Genomic DNA, 21,833 nt, shown 5'->3' with positions numbered 1-21,833 from the left:
GTGAAAAATGTATAGAATTTCCTCTGATTTTGCTTTAATTTAAATCTGACTTCACACTAAATTTAAGTTACTGCTCTGTCATTTAAACAACTTCATACACTGTCTTCTTGCTCCTGAGAGTACATAACAATGTCAAATAACCAACGATTCATAATTACAGGGAATGTAGGCTAATGCACAACCCTTGTGTCATTCTTAAGCCCTCTTGGGAACAAACAGGATTTCTGAGGAAAATGGCATTTAGGCGACCTCTGACTGTCAAGCTGGAAAGTAGGACTTGGGGAAAGTATGCAAAGCTATTAAAACAGAACTTCACCTGAAAAAGAAAGTTCTGCTTTATCTATTTCTACCCCACCCCCCACTTTTCACGGCTGTTTTTTTTTTTTTTTTGGAAGCTGATACCTAATTTTGACAGGTACCTTCTCTCACTTCTGTTCGGATCGCGTTGGCCCCTTTGTCTGTCTGCAACAACCTGGTACACGTTGCAGGTCCCAGCAAGCTTCAGGTCGATTATTTACAAAACACTGCATGTCTTGCTCATGCACAGTGGGGAGCTGTCTGTGAAGTCTCAGGGAGTCCAAGCAGGTTTCCCACAATAAACATGGCAGTGCCGAAGACCTGAACACTGGTGAAGAATCGGCCTGGGTGAGGACAGTGCTGGATCCCTGGACAGGTAAGTGTCTTTTTATTGAAAAGCAGAAGCTACATTATTTGTAGCTGCTGACTTTTATATATTTTTTTTAAAACAGACTGAAGATCCTCTTTATCTACCTCCTGCATGGCCTTTAGAGAAATGACGGCAGGGCGGGAGCTCTCCAATCCTGAGGGGTTGTCGTATGACATCCTCCCAGGATTGCACCCTGAGCTGCAGCATGATCGGTCACCCGCTGTGTCCACCTTACACAGTGGATGACAGATCAGTGTATCGGGTCGTTGCCTGTACCATGTGATCGCTGTGACCAATGAAAGTAGATGGTAATTGTACACTATGAATAGCTTCCCTTCATACTTTTCATTGTGTACTATTGTGATCACAGGCCATCTGTATCATGTGATTAGCTGTGGCCAATCCCAGCTAATCACAATAGAACACACTGAATGACTGGATGTCATTCATAAAAAATGGTTGCTTTTAACAGTTATTACTCTGATGACCTCCCCAGAAAAGTACAGTGTTATTATGGTAAAAGTAGAATGGAAATTTCTGGTACTGAAGTTGTTAAGGTGACAAATATCATTTTTAATAAGTAAGCCTAGACAATTACCATGATTTAGGATTAAATGATTAGTTTTTTTGTGTACGGCTAATTGGGTGTGGCTATCTATAAAGCTGAGCCCTAGGCACACAAGCATTCATTGAAATATATTCCCTAAAGCGGTATTGAACTTCACAAACAAAAATAAATAAATAAATGTGGATGGTATCCCTGCAGGTTGATTCCATGGTGTACTAGTATGCTCCATTCTCAAACGGGTTTCCCTCCAGTGCTGAGCTGTCACTGTTTCCAGGGCTTCCATCCTCACCCAGTCTTCTTTCCAGGTTCACGCTCAGACCAGGAGAGGCATCAATGACAGAATAGACCACAAAGCTCTCTTCCAGTCTAAAAACGTTGCCTGCAAGCTTTATATTTTTTTTACATATGAGAGTTTAATACCACTTTAACTGCCACAAAAGATGTAAATTCACTTTGTGTAGACCAAACCCAAATATTACTTTGCAAAAGCAGCAGTGATATCATCACTGTGCTGCACATAGTCTGTGCAAAGAACAAATCTGCAGGTAGGTCCTCCTCCTACAGGCTGGCTACAGAAAAATACAGGAGGGACAGAGTCGAGACTGATCACTCTGTACAAAGTGAGAGAGCAGGAGTGACTGGACTTTGTTACAGGACACTCCTGCACCAAGAAAGTTTCACACTGGATTGCAGCACAGATCTGGAAAAAATACACAAATCACACCAAGCATCAAGTAAAAATGCTCATACCTCATGTATTTAGACAATATTTGTGTATCATGGAGTTCATCTTTAAAGTGACTATGCATACTGATATCTCAGTGTTTAACCACCAGTGTTTTATTACATCTACACTGGTTTGCCCTTCCTTACACATTGGCATAGGAAAGAAGTACCAAGGAGTGTCATGTCACTCCTTGCCTTCATAACACCCCATGGCATTTCGTACAAAAGAGAGGATGAGGAGAAGTTCGGAGGTTACATTTCTCATGAGAACTTTGTAAGACAATCGCTGTGCAATTCTGCTTTTATTCAGGCTGGAAATATTGGGAAATGTTTTAGCATGAGAGGTCTTGCTTTGGATGATGTCTGCATTCCATTTAGACTTGTTTTGTCACGTGGAACCTCATCAAGATTATCTCATAATTATGATGTTGAAGCATTTATTCACATAATATATAAATGGATCATTAGTGAGCAATACAATGTACAGAGAAGACACATGAATTCTCTTCTCTCCCTTTTACAAATGTTATGTCTCTTGCAATCTGTGACACCATCTAATGTATTAAGCATTAGACAAGAGCTTGGCTAATTAAACTCAAACGCTCACAGTTGACCTGACACGGCACAGTGTCACAGTTATGTCATTGCCAAGATTTTCCTTAAAGCTTTTGGAGTTGTACTCACGGACATGCCATTTGCCTCAGGGTTTTTGATAAAAATGTGTGCATTCTCCATACTATGACCTGTGGGTCAAATGCAGCCTCTTGATAAAAAAAATTTCAGCCCTTGAGGCACTATTCCTCTCAGGCCGCGTAAACACGGTCAGACAAAACCGATGAGAATGGTCCAAAGTTCAGTTTCATCGGTCCAAACCGACCGTGTGTATAGCCCATCGGTCTGTTTTCCTTCGGTCCAAAATTTTAAAACATGCTTCAAAATCGAACCGATGGACCGCTGCCCGATCGGTCCAAACTGATGGTTAGTACAGAAAGCATCGGTTCAAAACCCGCGCATGCTCAGAATCAAGTCGACGCATGCTTGGAAGCATTGAACTTCGTTTTATTCAGCACGTCGTGTGTTTGACGTCACCGCGTTCTGACCCGATCGGTTTTTGGAACGATGGTGTGTACGCACTTCAGACCATCAGGCCACTTCAGCGGTGAACCGATGGAAATGGCCCGTCGGACCATTCTCATCGGTTTGGAACGACTGGTCTTTAGTATTTAACCACTTTTTGGGGGATTTCACATCACCTTTCCTACAGTACTGCAGCTTTTGACTATATTCTGTTCTGTATACCTAAGGCAAGCAAGCATCCAGAAATAAAGCTTCTTCTCTTCTCTTACTGACCCCTCTAGCTGCAGGTACTGCGGAGAAAGCCCCTTAAACAAAATCACTAAGGTTGTTTAGGTTTGTTCTCTTAGCAGTAAAGGTCCATCACCTTCTCCTTACTGCTTGTTAAGAATATGTACTTGAATATCCATAGCCTGGCCACAGTGTCTTTCCTGACAAATATATGGCGAAGAGTTAGAAGCTCTGTCCAGTGTCCCTATTTGAAAGATTTCCTACCTAGATGACCATTCCTGGGATAGTAAGTGAGGGGAAATTCTCCCAACAGGGACACAGACTGCAATTAAAAATGGTTCTAACCCTTCCCCACTCTAATAAGCAATCACATTTCCTCACACAAGGGCACTTTTTATGAATTACACCTGGGTTATTTTTTGGCTTCAGGCACTTTTTTCTACAGCCAGTAAACTCCCCAGCATGTTATCCTATGTGTCCATGCACACACAGGCTTTTATCAGCAGTTTTTGGCAGGGGCGTTTTCTGGCTGGAAAAAAACCCAGAACTAGTGGGTTTGAAGAAGAGTTTTTCACCTGTAAAAATGCCCCAACTCTGAAAATGCAGCTTTTCAGCGTTTATGAGCAAATTTGATCCATTAGCCATGAGTTTTGCTAAAAATACGTTTAAAAACGCTAATGCAAAAGCGCAGCATTCTACAGCTGAAGCGATTGGCATTATCAAAACATCCAGTGCGCATACATAAGTACTAAATAGTGTCAACATTCAGAGAAAGATTTTAGGATGCTGTTATCACTCTTTTCCCTGTCAGAAATTTTCTGTCTAAAACTATAGGCAATTTTTTTGTTTTATTATCACAAGACTTTTTTTCTAGCCTTTTAACCTAGTTTGAGGTGTTTCTAAGTCAGGTGGAAGATAACATTCTACTGTATTGAGATTTTGCCGGGTGCCTTCTTTCCAGTTGGACATGCATCACACATCTCCCGAGGGAGCCTCTAAAAGGCAAAACAGTGATTTTTGACACCAACATCTTGGCTTTGGTTAATTTTGGCAAGGATAGAGCTTCCTGAGATGATCTTTGCACAGAATTGTCTCATATGTTTACTAGAGGAGAATATAAGCAAGGGTTGGAGCATTTAAGGGGATATAAATCCTAATATATAGAGGCAAATAAAGCACAGTTATAAAAACAAAAAAACAAGGAGGTCAAAGGTCTCAACAATTTCTGCCTATTCAACATTGTCATAAATGCCAAAGTAGTTCTCTGTGTTGGTTGCTATCACCTTAATCTGCAAGCTGCTATGAATTAAAATCATCTCATTAACAATCAGGAGGTGAACTGTAAAAGAATTAGCTAGGGATTGCTAATGTGGCATATCTGGGAAATTTGCATGTTGTATTTATGCCGTACATCTTTTTCTCTAGTTAGTAAAATCCATCTGTTTAAGTGGCCTTTAATTCTTCTTTCAGTGCAAAAATATTTATATTTTGATTGTAGTGTGGCAAAGCACCTAGGATTTTTGATTCTTAGTCTATAGACCATAGTTATAGTATTTTGGTGGAGGACCTCCTTTCTGTCTTCTTGCACCAAAAGCCCTTTGCCATTAAAACCGTTACTATATCTAGCAGTGACGAGCACTAACAGGCCTGAAGCAGATGCAAAGAAATTGGACACATGACTTTATAGCTTAGGCTTTGTGCTATAAAACATACTTTCTGACGCACAGTTGGCCGCTGGGGCACAGATAAATTCAACGTATGGTTCTATCATTTTGGGTTTAAGGAATAACTCATGGTTTGTTTGTTTTTTCAAATCTTTTATGTTACTCAAAAGGCAGAATCCATGGTATCAAAACAACAATGGTACAAAGAATACAGGTAAAGGTACACTATAACATCATGTAGCACAGGGCTCAAGTCCTGCGGGAACGGAGTTCCTGCACTTTTTTCACAGCAGGAACGCAGTTCCCTTTGCAGGACTAGAGCAGCCGAGCCGCCCGAGCCAATCCTTCACTAAGTGGCGATGCCCAGCTCGAGTCACTGTCAGGGGCAGGCGAACCTTAGTAATCCTTTGTTACTGGCCACTTCCTGTATATGGATTCATCGGGTAGTATTCCATCACTTCCTCGATCCTGCAATGTCTCCTGGGAGCTTTTGTCATTGTTCCCAGGAGACATTGCGGAGGTCTGCCACGAGTTATCGCCGGATTTAGAAAGAAATTAGTAACATAAAGGATTACTAAGGTACAGTGGATTGAAAAAAAAAACATGCGGTTTAGTAATTATGCATATGAGCGTATCATTTTTTTTTTGGTGGGGGAGTGGACCTTGGGTGGGAGTTCCCACACCTTTTCCCCCAGGACTTGACCCCTGATGTAGCATCATGTAGGATATTAGATACGCGAACCAAATGTGTAATATGGATAGCATATGCTCAGACAACGTGGTTTCAAAATATTGCCTTCCATCTCCTCTTGGGAGGTGGAGTTCAGGCGTAGGGTCCATTACAGTGGACACCAGAGACTGTCTAAACATTTTCAAAAAAGGGTAAATCATATATAAAGAAGGAAAAGGAAAGATTAGGACAGAAAGGATAAGACGACTAGAAGCGGGTGTGGAGGGGGATAGGAAAGGGCAGACGTATGGGAGAAAGAGATGTGGGAGGGTAATGCTAGCATGGCCACTAGGCAGTTAATCTCACCAGATCTCATATACCGTAAATGGTCAGGAGTGGTTCTCAGTTGGCAGTATAATTTCCAAAGAGAATCTTCCCTTAGAGAAGACAAGCCTATTCCACAATGTGCAGGTTTATGAATATCGTTCATATTGATGTCCTGCCGAGACAATTTAATCCTCCATTTTGTTTTTGTCTTCAACCTTTTTGAGCCAAAGACCAATAGTTGAGGGCTGTGGACATTTCCAATTGAATGGAATGCACATTTTGGCAGCGTCAAAGAGATGGCAAAGGACAGTTTTCTTATATATTTTAGCTGAGATAGTAGAGGCGTGGAGCAGAAAAAATTCTGGGACATCAGGGACCGGATGTTCTGTGAACTTTTGAACAATCTCTCGAACCTTTTTACAAACGTTTTTAAGTTTGGAGCTTGACCAAAAGATGTGTAGCAGTGACCCCCGCTCCTCCTGGCATCTCCAGCAGTTAACCCGGGATAGTTGGGGAGAATTGATGGTGTACGATACCAATGCGTCATCATTTTAAAGTTGTTTTCTTGCATCATTGAGCATATAGAGGCGTAAACCGGTTATTTGTGGTTCCGCTGATCTGAGGTGAAAGAGCAATTTAGAGCTTCCTCCCATTTATCTAGACAAGTTGGTTGGTGGTTTTCTGGAGATGCCATTTGCAGTAGAAAGTACATGCCGTAGTATGCATTTGTCAGAACAATACTCTTTAAATGTGGTAAGGTGTTGAAATAAATTATTTGGGGATGACAATATGTAATATGTATTTACCAAAAACAAAAGCTCTTTGAACTTAAGCAAAAAACAGCTTACATTGCTCTATTGATATTAAAGTGTTTGTAATGTAATTTTTTTTCTTCTAAAATAACAAACATGTTAAGCCCATTATTGTACAGAGCGGCCTCCTCTTTTAAGGTCCCCTACCAATGTTCCTGGCTCCTCTTCTTCTTGATATACCACCAAAGGGAGCTGCTTCTTATTGTGACACATCTGTGGGTTCGCTCCTGAGATGCGCTACCCACGCCTATAGACACAGACAACAAGGCTCGGCCCCCCACTCCCTTGTCTAAATATTTGATAAACAAAGTGCCAGTTTATTGTCCTTCCAACTTTAGGGAGGCTGGACTGTTGCCAGTGGGAGTAGAAAATGCCCTGGCGTCAGTGGCAGTATACAATGCCCCATCATTGGTATTAGGGGGAGTAATAGTGCCCCATTGTTGGTATCAATGGGAGTAATAGTGCCCCATTGTTGGTATCAATTGGAGTAATAGTGCCCCATTGTTGGTATCCATGGGAGTAATAGTGGCCCATTGTTGGTATCAATGGGAGTAATAGTGCCCCATCATTGGTATCAATGGGAGTAATTGTGCCACATCGTTGGTAACAATGGAAGGAATAGTGCCCCCTCATTGGTGTCAGTTGGAGACATAGGGCCCCACCGTTGGTGTCTCCTAGATAGCAAAGATAACTTGCCACAAATTTCTGGCAGTGTTGAATTGTAAACCTGTTAACTTGCTGCACATTTTTACTGGCAAGTTGTACATTTGCAGAGCACTTGAAGTTCTAGTTGAAACTTTTCGAATTTGAAGTAAATGTGTGTGGCAAGTCTAGAAAAAGCAAAGTTGCAGTAGAGAGTCTAAAGCTAGAACTCTGCAAGTCACAGTGACCCCTGTGGTGGGATGACTATTGCACAGCATAACTGAATCAGAACTTGCAGCAGAATGTTTGCAAAGAAAGTTGATCTGGAGCAGGGATCTTCAAACTACGGCCCTCCAGCTGTTGCAGAACTACAATTCCCATCATGCCCAGTCATGTCTGTGAATGTCAGGCCTCGTACACACGACAGAGTTTTTTCGGCAGAATTCACCGAGAAACTCGCTCAAACCCGGATTCTGCCGAGAAACTCTGTCGTCTGTACACTTTTGGCCCGATGGAGCCGCCGAGGAACTCGTCGAGAAAATAGAGAACATGTTCTCTATTTTCTCGTTGTTCTATGGGAGAAGGCGGCCCGCCGAGCTCCTCGGCGGCTTTATCCCTGAACTCACCGAGGAACTCGGCGTGTTTGGCACGTCGAGTTCCTCGGCCGTGTGTACGGGGCCTCAGAGTTTTACATTGCCTCATGGGATGTCTTGCAATTCGGACTTGCTACAGTTGTGCAACAAAATTGTGAAGCCTGGCAAGTCCAACAATAGCAATTGGAGGAACAGTGCCCCATTGTCGGTGTCCTTGGCAGGAACTATGCCCCACTGTTGTTGACAGTGGGAAATGCCGAAAGGACTGGATAAAAGAAACGGGTCACATCTGGCCACCACTGCATTAAGGTAAAAATATTTAGGCTTTACAACAAATTTAACTTGGCCCACCTGGTCCTTAACCACTTACCCCCCGGAACATATTGCTGCCTAAAGACCAGAGTACTTTTTGCGATTCGGGACTGCGTCGCTTTAACAGACAATTGCGCGGTCGTGCGACGTGGCTCCCAAACAAAATTGGCGTCCTTTTTTTCCCACAAATAGAGCTTTCTTTTGGTGGTATTTGATCACCTCTGCGTTTTTTATTTTTTGCGCTATAAACAAAAATAGAGCGACAATTTTGAAAAAAATGAATATTTTTTACTTTTTGCTGTAATAAATATCCCCCAAAAATATATAAAAAAACATTTTTTTTCCTCAGTTTAGGCCGATACGTATTCTTCTACATATTTTTCGTAAAAAAAATCGCAATAAGCGTTTATTGATTGGTTTGCGCAAAAGTTATAGCGTTTACAAAATAGGGGGTATTTTTATGGCATTTTTATTAATATTTTTTTTACTAGTAATGGCGGCGATCAGCGATTTTTTTTTCGGTATTGCGACATTATGGCGGACACTTCGGACATTTTTGACACATTTTTGGGACCATTGGCATTTTTATAGCGATCAGTGCTATAAAAATGCATTAGATTACTATAAAAATGCCACTGGCAGTGAAGGGGTTAACACTAGGGGGCGGGGAAGGGGTTAAGTATGCCTGGGTGTGTTCTTACTGTGGGGGGGGGGGGGTGGCCTCACTAGGGGAAACACTGATTTTCTGTTCATACATTGTATGAACAGAAAATCAGCATTTCCCCTGCTGACAGGAACGAGAGCTGTGTGTTTACACACACAGCTCCCGTTCCCCGCTCTGTACCGAGCGATCGCGTGTGCCCGGCGGCGATCGCGCCCGCCGGGCACACGCACGGGAGTCGGGGGCGAGCGGGGAGCGCGCGCGCGCCTCCGGCGGCGCGCACGCGCCCCCTAGTGGCGGCTATACGATAGGACGTATAGCTACGGGCTCTCGCCCAGGAGAGCCGACCTGCCGCCGTATAATGACGGTGCGCGGTCGGCTACTAGTTAATCAGAGATGCCACAATGATAGCATAGACCTGATGATACAGGTACAATTAGCATTTTCCTCAGTACATTTAATAACTTTGAAAATATGCACACAAAAATGATTGACAGCTCAAGGTGGTAAGCCAAATCTGGCTTTTTAGCCCTTTAATAATGTTGGATATTTATGATTATGAAAAGAGTAATGGAAGAGAATGGAAATTAGAATTTGTATAGTCTTATAATTACCATCATGTTAGCTGGATATTCAAAACAATGAAAAGTGGCTTATTCTAAGAACAGCAGCCGACAGTTCTTGCCTTTCATTTTGTTTGTAGAATGTAATGGGATGGCGGCACAGAGATATACATCTAGTAATTCTGCAGAGATTCTGGTTTGTAAATCCTTGAACAGAATAGGTAGCAGCCCAATATCTCTTTCAAAGACTTTGATTCATTTTGTCTGGGAGCGTGAGATGAAGCTTAATGCTTTTTTATTGAGTTGTTTGAAGGAAATGAGAAATATGTTCAAACTCAGCGGCCACTGCTGACAAAAGTCTTCATTTGCATTCCTGTGCAAGAGGATTAGTGCAAAGTATTAGTGACTGTCAGCTAATTCACCCATAGCTTAACAATAACTGTCCTAGACTTCAAAATGTGAAGGAGATGATAAAGAGCTCTCATTTTTACATGGAACATCAGTGTACTCGAGACCTAAATTACAGTACAAATACAATCAGGGCGGGAGAAGGGAAAATGTCTTTATATTTTTCTATTAAGATAATCAGCATTCTGCTGCGTTTCCACCCTAATTATATGTGTAGGCTTCATTGCTGGATGTGTATTGTTGGTACCTCTCCTCAGTAATTAGTATCCCATATAATTTGTGTGTGGCGCCTATTGATTTTTTATGTAAATAAACCATGTTTTATCAGAGAACTGTTTTTAATCTGTAGGCGTTTTTTAGGTCTTCCACCTTTAGAAATTCGTGCATCTTCTCTGAATATATATGGGAGATACCAGGCCAGTGAAATGTAATTGTTTTTGTGATTTTAGTGCCTGGACTCCAATACTTTTAATGGTTCCTGAGTTAGACCACCACTAATGCAATCACAAGGGAATTGGGAGTCTAAAAAAGGGAAAAATTTAATCTTAATTTGGCTTTACAATAGCCATTGCTGGGAGGCAAGCTTAGAAAACTCAAGTCAGTCAAGAATTTTTGCCTTTCATTCTCCAGAGAGGAAGAAAAACTGCCTCTCCCTATCTCTCTCTCTATCTAGCTCTCTCTCCCTCCCCTCCCTCCCTCTCCCTCTCTCTCTCTCTCCCCCTCCCTCCCTTTCCCTCCCTCTCTCCCTTTCCCTCTCTCTCCCTCTCTCTCTCCCCCTTCCTCTCTCTCTTCCCCTCCCTCCCTCTCTCTCTCCCCCTCCCTCCCTCTCTCTCTCCCCCTCCCTCCCTCCCTCTCTCTCTCTCCCCCTCCCTCCCTCCCCCTCTCCCTCCCTCTCCCTCTCCCTCTCTCTCCCTCCCTCTCTCTCTCCCTCTCCCTCTCTCTCTCCCCCTCCCTCCCTCTCTCTCTCCCCTCCCTCCCCTTCCCTCCCCTTCACTCCCTCCCCCTCTCTCTCTCCCCCTCCCTCCCTCTCCCTCCCTCCCCCTCTCTCTCCCCTCTCTCTCTCCCCCTCCCTCCCTCTCTCCCCCTCCCTCCCTCCCTCTCTCCCTCTCCATTCCTCCCCCCTCCCTCCCCTCCCTCCCCCCTCCCCTCCCTCCCCTTCTCTCTCTTCCCTCCCTCCCTCTCCCTACCTCTCCCTCCCTCCCTCTCCCTCCCTCTCCCTCCCTCTCTCTCCCCCCTCTCCCTCCCCCTCCCTCCCCCTCCCTCCCTCTCCCTCCCTCTCCCTCCCCCTCCCTCCCTCTCCCTCTCCCTCCCCCTCTCCTTCCCTCTCCCTCCCTCTCCTCCCTCTCCCTCCCCCTCCCTCTCCCTCTCTATAACCAAAAGTATTGGGACACCTGCCTTTTACACGCATGTGAACTTTGCATGCTTTTTCATCAGGCATGCAAAAGAGCATACATGCTCCGAACGCAAGCTCTACTGTGCCCCCTCTCAATCACAGCTGATGTGCCTGCTGTATTGATCTCATCCAGCCTCTGAGCTTTAGGGACAACCAGAATGGCAAGGACTGCTGATCACCGCTGCCCAGATGGATGCAGGGGACCCACAAGGACTGATCTTTAAACACACACAGATTCCCTCCCCTTCACTCCCTCCCCCTCCCTCCCTCCCCCTCTCTCTCCCCTCTCTCTCTCCCCCTCCCTCCCTCTCTCCCTCTCCATTCCTCCCCCCTCCCTCCCCTCCCTCCCCTTCTCTCTCTTCCCTCCCTCCCTCTCCCTACCTCTCCCTCCCTCTCCCTCCCTCTCCCTCCCTCTCCCTCCCTCTCTCTCCCTCCATCTCCCTCCCCCTCCCTCCCTCTCCCCCTCCCTCCCTCTCCCTCCCTCTCCCTCCCTCCCCCTCCCTCCCCCTCCCTCCCCCTCCCTCCCTCTCCCTCCCTCCCCCTCTCCCTCCCTCCCCCTCCCTCCCCCTCCCTCTCCCTCCCTCTCCCTCCCTCCCCCTCCCTCTCCCTCCCCCCCCCTCCCTCTCCCTCCCTCTCCCTCCCCCTCCCTCTCCCTCTCTATAACCAAAAGTATTGGGACACCTGCCTTTTACACGCATGTGAACTTTGCATGCTTTTTCATCAGGCATGCAAAAGAGCATACATGCTCCGAACGCAAGCTCTACTGTGCCCCCTGTCAATCACAGCTGATGTGCCTGCTGTATTGATCTCATCCAGCCTCTGAGCTTTAGGGACAACCGGAATGGCAAGGACTGCTGATCACCGCTGCCCAGATGGATGCAGGGGACCCACAAGGACTGATCTTTAAACACACACACATGCTTGTAACCTCTACTCAAATGTGAGTTGAATGTGATTCGATTAAACTCTATGCTTTAACCCTAATGTTGCACTCAGAGTGGCGCCGCTCTCTCTCTCATTTGCATACATAGTTTTCTTCTGCTCTACCCAGCTGGCTGCCTACACTGACCAGATTCCTTAATACAGGTCTGGTTTCAGTAGCATATGGGCCTTTCCATAAAATGCACAGATGTGAACATGGCCCATAGTAAACCATGTTAAATGGACTGTAGTGTGTTTCTGCAAAAATTAAAATGCACAGGTGTAAACCAGGCCTTAAGGCTAATGCCAGCATTCACAGAAACCTTGAAAGGTATTAGTACATACTTCAAGCAAAATTCACCCAGCAGACTCTTCTATTTTGTGAAGTTTAGACCCAGGCTTAGGCCCCAGATGAAGACCTTCACACAGCTTTACCCTACCCTGGCTGCAGACCTGGGAGGCAAAGGCTGGACCTTACACACACATACATCCTCGCCTTGGTTGCTGAGGACCCTTTTAGTAGGTCCCTCCAAATATTTGGAGCCCACATCACTGATATAAACCCTGAAGTGGTTGGCCTGGGCAGAATAAATATTCATAAAAAAAACCACACAGAATTTCCAAGCTCAACTTACCAACCAATCAGCAACCAACCAAATTCACCTGTCTAACAGTGCGTTAAAAACAGGGGTTTAGTTGCACGCATTTGCAAATTCATGCGTAAGCTGCAGGCCCCGTCAAGGCTCAATGTATACTGCAGACCCTAACTCTAAAATTTAAAGAGTCTCCTCAGTGGAAGCAAATTGGGTTGGTTGCTGATTGGTTGGTAAGTTGAGCTTGGAAATTATGTGTGTTTTTTGACATGCGTTCGCCCCTTCCAGTGCTCCTTGCTGTAAATACCAGTTATAGGTGGGGCAGTGACTGTTGTTTTTTGTATTGTTGTCATTGTGGTCAGGCAACGCACTAGCACCTTTGCTGCCATTGTGCAATGTGCTGGGTGTTTAGTGTGTTCCTGCTCCTTTAAGGAGGGTTGAGCTCCCTCCAGTCATCTGCCCTTCATCTATCCATCAGCATACATGTGCTTCCACTGAGGAGACTCTTTACATTTTTTAGAGTTAGGCCTCGTACACACGACCGAGAAACTCATTGTAAATGAAACGTCGTTTTCCTCGACGAGGTTCTTGTCAGGCTTGACGAGAATCTTGTCAAGCTTTCCTTGCATACACACTGTCAAGACAAAATCTTGTCGTTCTCAAACGTGGTGACGTACAACACATACGACGGCACTATAAAGGGGAAGTTCGATTCCACTGGTGCCTTGGGGCTGCTTTTGCTAGTCTTGTGTTACCGCGTGTTAGTTAAAGTTTGGTGAGAGACGATTGGCGCTTTTCAGTCTGTTACAGCGTGACGAATGTGCTATCTCCATTACGAACGCTACTTTTACCGAAGGTGCGCTCCCGTCTTATACTTTTTTCTGAGCATGTACGGGTTTCTAAGCATACACACGAACGTGTTTCTCGTCGTAAACCAGCCCGACGAGAAACACGACGAGGAAATTGAGACTACCGAGGAGAAAAAAGAGAGCATGTTCTCTTTTTCTCGTTGAGATCCACGACAGTTTTCTCGACGAAAAACATATTCCTCGTACACACAACCGTTTTCCTCAGCAAAATCCATCAAGAAAAATGCTGGCAGAGCATTTTTGCCAAGAAAAACGGTCGTGTGTATGTTTTTCGAAAACTGTCATGGATCTCGACGAGAAAAAACGAGAACATGCTCTCTTTTTTCTCGTCGGGAGTCTCAATTTCCTCGTCGTGTTTCTCGTCGGGCTGGTTTACGACGAGAAACACGTTCGTGTGTATGCTTAGAAACCCGTGCATTATCTTCAGTAAAAGTAGCGTTCGTAATGGAGATAGCACATTCGTCACGCTGTAACAGACTGAAAAGCGCGAATCGTCTCTCACCAAACTTTTACTAACACGCGGTAACACGAGATTAGCAAAAGCAGTCCCAAGGGTGGCACCAGTGGAATCGAGCTTCCCCTTAATAATGCCGTCGTACGTGTTGTACATCACCACGTTTGAGAACGACAAGATTTTATCTTGACAGTGTGTATGCAAGGAAAGCTTGACAAGATTCTCGTCAAGCCTGACAAGAACCTCGTTGAGGAAAACGACGAGATTCTCGGTCGTGTGTACGAGGCCATACACACTACAGTTTTTCTTGGCAAAAATGCTCTGCCAAGAAATGGATGGATTTTGCAGAGAAAAATGGTCGTGTGTACGAGGCCTTAGGTTAAAAGAGAGAAGGACAAGATGCGCCAATCTGAGTGCAGTAAGCCCAAATTTAATTGATAAAACAAACAATATACATATAAAATGCCTACTCACAGACGAAGGTAAATGGTAGGCAAAAGATCAGGATGGGGGGTGCAGATAATCAGCGATGGGGTGCGTAGCCTGGAGTCATACGGTGGTCTCGACTTGTGGGCATCCGTAGTACAAGCTGCAGCAAGTCGAGACCACCGTATGACTCCAGGCTACGCACCCCATCGCTGATTATCTGCACCCCCCATCCTGATCTTTTGCCTACCATTTACCTTCGTCTGTGAGTAGGCATTTTATATGTATATTGTTTGTTTTATCAATTAAATTTGGGCTTACTGCACTCAGATTGGCGCATCTTGTCCTTCTCTCTTTTAACCTCTCAGAGCATTGCTTCTGCTTCAGGTGCTGCCGCTAAGTGTCTTCTACAGCCATTTATACCACAGTTTTTAATCCAGGACTCTCATGGACATTATTAGTATTATTGGACTTCCTTATTAGACTTTCATATACCTCAGTTTATTTTGTTTGCTCTATTGGATCGTGCGCCACATGTTCTCTTTTTTGCGTACGAGGCCTTAGGGTCTGCAGTATACAGGGAGCCTTGACGGAGCCTGCTGCTTGCGCATGTATTTGCAAATGCGTGCAACTAAACCCCTGTTTTTAAAACACTGTTAGACAGATGAATTTGGTTGGTTGCTGATTGATTGGTAAGTTGAGCTTGGAAATTCTGTGTGTTTTTTGACAGAACAAATATTCATAACCCGATACATTGTTTGTTTACTGAAGTACACTCCCCAAAATAGACAGAAGCAAACAATGCCCTTGAGTTTGGGGAAAACCTAACATTCACAAATAACATAAGAAAAACTCAGACTGGCTACAGCCTAGATGCAAATGCAAAATTTAGGCCCTTACACATTTAAAACCAGTAACAAAGAATAAATAAATACAAAAACCTTCTCCCAAGTTCACCTGAAATTTGCCCAAAGTCCTAATGATATTTGTGTTAACTGCATAAGCAAGCAGAATGTTGCCCACATGCTAATTTATGTTTGAGCAAACCTGACTTGATGTGATCCAATTTCCTATTCAAACTATGTGTTGAATTGTAACATGTGCGCCAAGGCAGTGTGTTGTTGTTCATTAGGATGTGCTGCATTAAAGTGTTACTAAACCCAGTAATATGAAAATAGTTCATCCGCCCCCCAACAGTGCCCGCAGCTTATAAATCTACTTTTTACAAATACTGTATACCTTTATACCTATATACCTTAATGGATGATCTGTATACCACAGTTACATGATAAACTGCACAGTTTCTCCAGTGCTGAGAGTTCAGGTAGGAGGAGATTTCCACTACAGCCTGTATACACGCCCACATGTGTGATGTCAATATCATGTGACCTGGCTAGCTCTAAGAACAATTAAGTGTTCTCTCCAGCATAAAAGACACAACTGAGCATGTGCAGGTTGGCTACCCTGCCTGTGTTAGCTGGCCCTGCAGGAAGGGGAGGATCTACTGTATGCATACAGGATAAAACAGCCTTTTTACACAATGCAGAGGATTAACCCCTTAAGTTCCACAGTGAGTATAAGAAGCATGCTATGCTGCATATACAGACTTTTTCAGTTGTGGCACTTATGGATAGTGGCTGTTTGTCCTCCTGCCATATTAACATGGGCCCAGACCCAATGTGCCTGATCAAACCAAATGTTATGCTAACAAGTTTTGCTTGTTTTCCCTCACAATATAGCATTAAACGGGAATCAAGCTCTCCTAAACACATACATTCACTCTGAACTTTATGTTACATAAAAGTTGCACTAATGTGACATCATTTAATCAGCAGCATTTGTTGGTTATATTTTGTGGCAAATATATGAAGGTGGATATGCATGTTGCTTTGGGAAGGAATATAGAAAATAGATTTTTCTAATGTTTTACTATTCATTTTAGCTGTTTGCCGACCAGCCGCAGTTATACGGCGGCAGGTCGGCTCTGCTGGGCGAGAGCACGTAGCTACACGTCATCTCGCCGCACCCCCCGCTCACTCCTGACTCCTGCGCGCGTTCCCGGCAGGCGCGATTGCCGCCGGGCACCCGCGATCGCTCGTTACAGAGCGGGAGCTGTGTGTGTAAACACACAGCTCCCGGTCCTGTCAGATGAGAAATGCCTGACCGTCTGTTCATACAATGTATGAACAGCGATCAGTCATTTCCCCTAGTGAGTCCACCCCCCTTACAGTTAGAACACACCCAGGGAACATACTTAGCCCCTTCCCCGCCCCCTAGTGTTAACCCCTTTCCTACCAGTGGCATTTTTATAGTAATCAATGCATTTTTATAGCACTGATCGCTATAAAAATGTCAATGGTCCCAAAAATGTGTCAGAAGTGTCCGAAGTGTCCGCCATAATGTCGCAGTACTGAAAAAAAATCGCTGATCGCCGCCATTACTAGTAAAAAAAAATATTAATAAAAATGCCATTAAACTACCCCCTATTTTGTAAACGCTATAACTTTTGCGCAAACCAATAAATGCTTATTGCGATTTTTTTGGCGAAAAATATGTAGAGGAATACGTATCGGCCTAAACTGAGGAAAAAAATCATTTTTTTATATATTTTTGGGGAATATTTATTATGGTAAAAAGTAAAAAATATTATTTTTTTTCAAAATTGTCGCTCTATTTTTGTTTATAGCGCAAAAACTAAAAACCGCAGAGGTGATCAAATACCACCAAAAGAAAGCTCTATTTGTGGGGAAAAAAGGACACCAATTTTGTTTGGGAGCCACGTCGCACGACTGCGCAATTGTCAGTTAAAGCGACGCAGTGCCGAATCACAAAAAGTGCTCTGGTCTTTGACCAGCAATATGGTCCGGGGCTTAAGTGGTTAAATAAAACAGTAAAAAATATATAATTATCCAAAGTTTCTACCAAAATAAAGCCCTGTCTGTACTGAAAAAGGCAATATATAATATGTAAGGATAGATTGGAAACAAAGGTATAATAGCGGAATTCATTCATCGCCCAAAAAAAAATAATTATAATTGCTCTGGGACTCAAGCGGATTTAGGGGGAAAAGTGATTAAAGCCGAACTAAACCTATCAATTTAAATGTTTCCAAAAACAGTAACATTCACCGCATGCCATGAATGATAACTACAGTCCTAAGACTTTCTAGCAATTTTATATCAATAAAGTGCTTCAACATAAACATAAACATACATAAAAAGTGCACAAATGCCTACAGACTATGCAAACTATGCAAAAAAAATAATAATAATTATTGTACTTATTAAAGAGGAAGTAAACCCTGCTGTGTTTTTCTTCCTATTTATTCCCCTGCAAATTAAAAGCATAATGAGCTAGTATGCATCGCATACTAGCCCATTATGTGGCACTTGCCTGCAAACAAAGCCCACAATGCCCACGCTGTCCCTGCTGGTGGAAGCATCCATCTTCGCCCCGTAAAGTCACTTGCATGCACGCGGGAACCGCCAGTCACAGCACACGCTGGGGAAGAAACGGCACGGAGGCCGTTTTTTCACTACGCATGCGCTGATTACCTCATCGGCTCACTTCAAGGTAAATATCTCCTAAACGGCGCAAGTTTAGGAGATATTTTCAGTACATATAGGTATACCTTATTATAGGCTTACCTATATGTAAAAATGTCTCAGGGGGTTTACAACCACTTTAAAGTATGACTACAATGGTGTCCATAAAAAGTGCCATGCTTCTCAAAATGAATAGTGTGTTCAATCTTCAGCACTCAAATTGTGCTACTCACGCTCCCCCAAAACAAGTGACCACTCGCCAGAATTATTTGACTCTTTATATTCAAAAGAAGGTCAAACAGCAATTTAGTCAAAACAATATCTCCTCCAATTCCTCCTTCAAACACCACAGGAGCTGCGCTGGATAGCCCCATATTCCTTATGGTACACAATCTGAGTGCATTAGAGACCCATACGTTTTTCAACCCCTGATTTTTGTTCATAACATTTATTCTTTTGAAATAAGATTTTGTAAATTGCATACTTTTGTTTTTTAGGAGCTGAGAGTTTTCACATGATTTTGTATGTACATCAGCACAGGTGAAGATCTTTTTGTATTAGTGACTGAAAATGTGTTTTGATTTGTTAATCTAGTTATTTCGTTTTGGTAAATTCGGTTGGTTCGTTCAATTCGCATTCGGGATCCGTATTCGGAATTCGTTTTCTGTCTTTTTGAAATTTTCTTCGAATTTACCAAGTTTTTTTTCTGATTTGAATGTGGCAAAGTGAACAAACAAAAGAAAAATCTTGATCAAATGTTTACAATGACTCTATAAATCGCCTTTTGCTTAACTAAAACATCATTATTTCAAAAAGGTAATCAAAAAACAAACAGTCTTTGATTTCAGATTTTTTTTTACAGTTCAAATTCAACTTGCATTTGATGTAAAATTTGATTCGAATTTCCATTAGAATTTCGGAAATTCGGACAAATTTAATTCCATTAATCGGAGCATTCGGTAAACTTTGTTTATGCTTTAATTTGGTTATTCGGATATATTTGAATCTCCGAATAATGAGAAATTTGGCCAAATAGTTATTCGGAAAAAAACGAACAGCACATGTCTAATGGTAACCGTCACAGTTGCTTGTGCTGTCAACCAAACTTTCAAGTATCATAATTGGTTGCATCTGTAGCACCATGATGACTGCAGATCACACAAAGGACCGGACAAATTTTGATCCATGTGTGGCCACTGTGGCTGAACAGAAATCAATCTACTGATCAATTTCTGTTCATCTGCATTGTCTGTATTTTGCCACTCGATCAACGCAGCAGACTGTAGCACTGATTTGTGTATTCTGATAGCGAAGCTGGGGGGAGAGATTCATGCATGTGGGAATCAGGTCAGTTTTTTTCATTTCATTCGGTGGTTGAACAAAATAAACAGACCTGTGTATGGCTACATATTTTGAATGCATTGTCGGCACATCTGACAAAATTGGGCATTATTTTTTATGGAACATACTGCAACACATGAGATATGTATAGTGGAGGACTGCAGTGGAAAGTACATTTATTTATGGAAACTAAACTATTGTGCATCCTCTGGACATCAAGGACCCCTATATTTGCTAAGTCGACCACCACTGGTCTATAGTATTTATTACCCACATACCAACCGGGGCACAACGATATACGTCGACAGCTGGGCATATGGGCGTACAGGTACGTCCCCTTTAGGATGCGACATTGTGGGAGCGTGTGCCCGCTGTGAGCTCCGTGAGTCCGACTGCGGGTCCCGCGGACTCGATGTCCGCGGGGATACCCGCGATTGTCTCACAGAGAGGAAGAACGGGGAAATGCTGATGTAAACAAGCATTTCCCCATTCTTCCTTGTGACAGGACACTGATCACAGCTCCCTGTAATCGGGAGCTGGGATCAGTGTCGTGTCACATGTAGCCACCCCCCCCCACGGTTAGAACACATCCCTAGGACACACTTAACCCCTTCAGCACCCCCTACTGGTTTACCTCTTCACTGTCAGTGTAATTTTTACAGTAATCAGTGCATTTTTATAGCACTGATCGCTGTATCAATGACAATGGTCCCAAAATGGCGTCAAATGTGTCTGCCATAATGTCGCAGTCACGATAAAAAAAATGTTTTACCAAAAAATATGTAGAAGAATACATATCTGCCTAAACTGAGGAAAAAAATTTTTTTTATTTATTTTTTTGGGGATATTTATTATAGCAAAAAGTAAAAAAAATTTTTTTATCAAAATTGGCGCTCTATTTTTGTTTATAGTGCAAAAAATAAAAACTGCAGAGGTGATCAAATACCACCAAAAGAAAGCTCTATTTGTGAGGAAAAAAGGGCGTCAATTTTGTTTGGGAGCCACGTCGCAATTGTCAGTTAAAGTGACAAAGTGCCGAATCGCAAAAAGTGCTCAGGTCTTTGGGCAGCCAAATGGTCCAGGGCTGAAGAGGTTAAAGATTTAGGTGTCACTAATTTTACAGTACCTCAAAAAATATCAGTTACAGCTTCTTTTATGTGTATCTGTATGACAACATCCAAAAAAATTGAAAAGTCTTATAACTTCTCTTCTGTAATTTCATGTTAAAAAATATGTCAGAGCCTTGAGACCATATATTGCTCTTTTAACGGATTATTGTCACGTTTTGAATTGTCCAGAGGACAGCTATTTAAAACTGGAGTGTGAAAAATCTGGTGCTGCTGTGCAAGGTTTCCAATCGGCTTCTAACTTCATAAGATGTCCCATAGGATGAAACATGTTAGGCGGGCGGGCGGGCTTCACTATATGCTGCTTAATTCCTCCATTGGTTATGTTATCCTCATAATTGGGAGAGATCGTATTTGAGATACCCCTGGCTGCTGGATGTCCTGGCTATTTGGGTTTGGCTCAATCACATACAAAGGACTTTCTACCACTGCTCATATACTTCCAATCTTCTGACCAGAGAGTGTAGCTAGAACCATTGCTGGGGGGTTGATACATTCCTGCTTTATTAATTAATTTATTATTAATTTCTGGTAAGGCGATTGGATTGACACCAGGACTGGACTGGGACAAAAATTTGGCCCTGGACTTATTCCAGACTGGCCCACTTTGACAGGTCTCTCCCATGGTGGCCGGACAAACCCACCCCCCCTCTGGCCGGCCAACCCCGATGGCCACCCAAGCCCCCCTCTCCCTTCACTAGCCATTAGCCGTTCTACTTTATTAGAGTAGAACGGCTAGTACTGGTACTCTTATAGACAGTACCAGTGGGGGAGCTAGACATTATTTCACCGAATCAGTTCGGTGCCCACCCTAATGGGACAAGATTAGGCAGAAGTGAGAAACTCCCAGGCCATAGCTGTTGAGTTCACTGTCACTGAAGCCGGCCCACTGAGCCATCGGCCCACCGGGAAACTCCCGGTAATCCCGATGGCCAGTCCATCCCTGATTGACACTGTAGTGTGACTTTCCTTATACACTGAAGCTGGTGAAGGGATTTCATCTCGCCTTCCCTTTGAAAGACTGTTTGCTATTTTTAGATCAGCGCCACATGTGGGCTTTATTTTTATTTGCTTATCAACTAATTGTGCTGTCTGCTAACGTTTTAGGATTGTTCTCATTGTATAGCAGATACACACACGTTTTTATTATTCCTTTACCTAGACTGAATGATCCCACCATATCTTATAGGACATACATGTTTTTTGTAGCATTTATCTATTTGTAGACGTTTATCAATGCATAATT

General features: G+C 43.3%; 1 protein-coding gene across 6 annotated transcripts in view; it reads left to right on the top strand.

Moving 5' to 3' along the window:
• The window catches only part of IQSEC1 (IQ motif and Sec7 domain ArfGEF 1), a 439,647-nt gene that overhangs the window by 105,993 nt on the left and 311,821 nt on the right, over window positions 1-21,833 (top strand). The gene's annotated exons all lie outside the window — the stretch shown is intronic.

This window comes from Rana temporaria, chromosome 7 (assembly GCF_905171775.1).
Source record: "Rana temporaria chromosome 7, aRanTem1.1, whole genome shotgun sequence".
Taxonomy (NCBI): domain Eukaryota; kingdom Metazoa; phylum Chordata; class Amphibia; order Anura; family Ranidae; genus Rana; species Rana temporaria.
The sequence above is the reverse complement of the archived record's forward strand: the minus strand, read 5'-3'. Positions and strand labels throughout refer to the sequence as shown.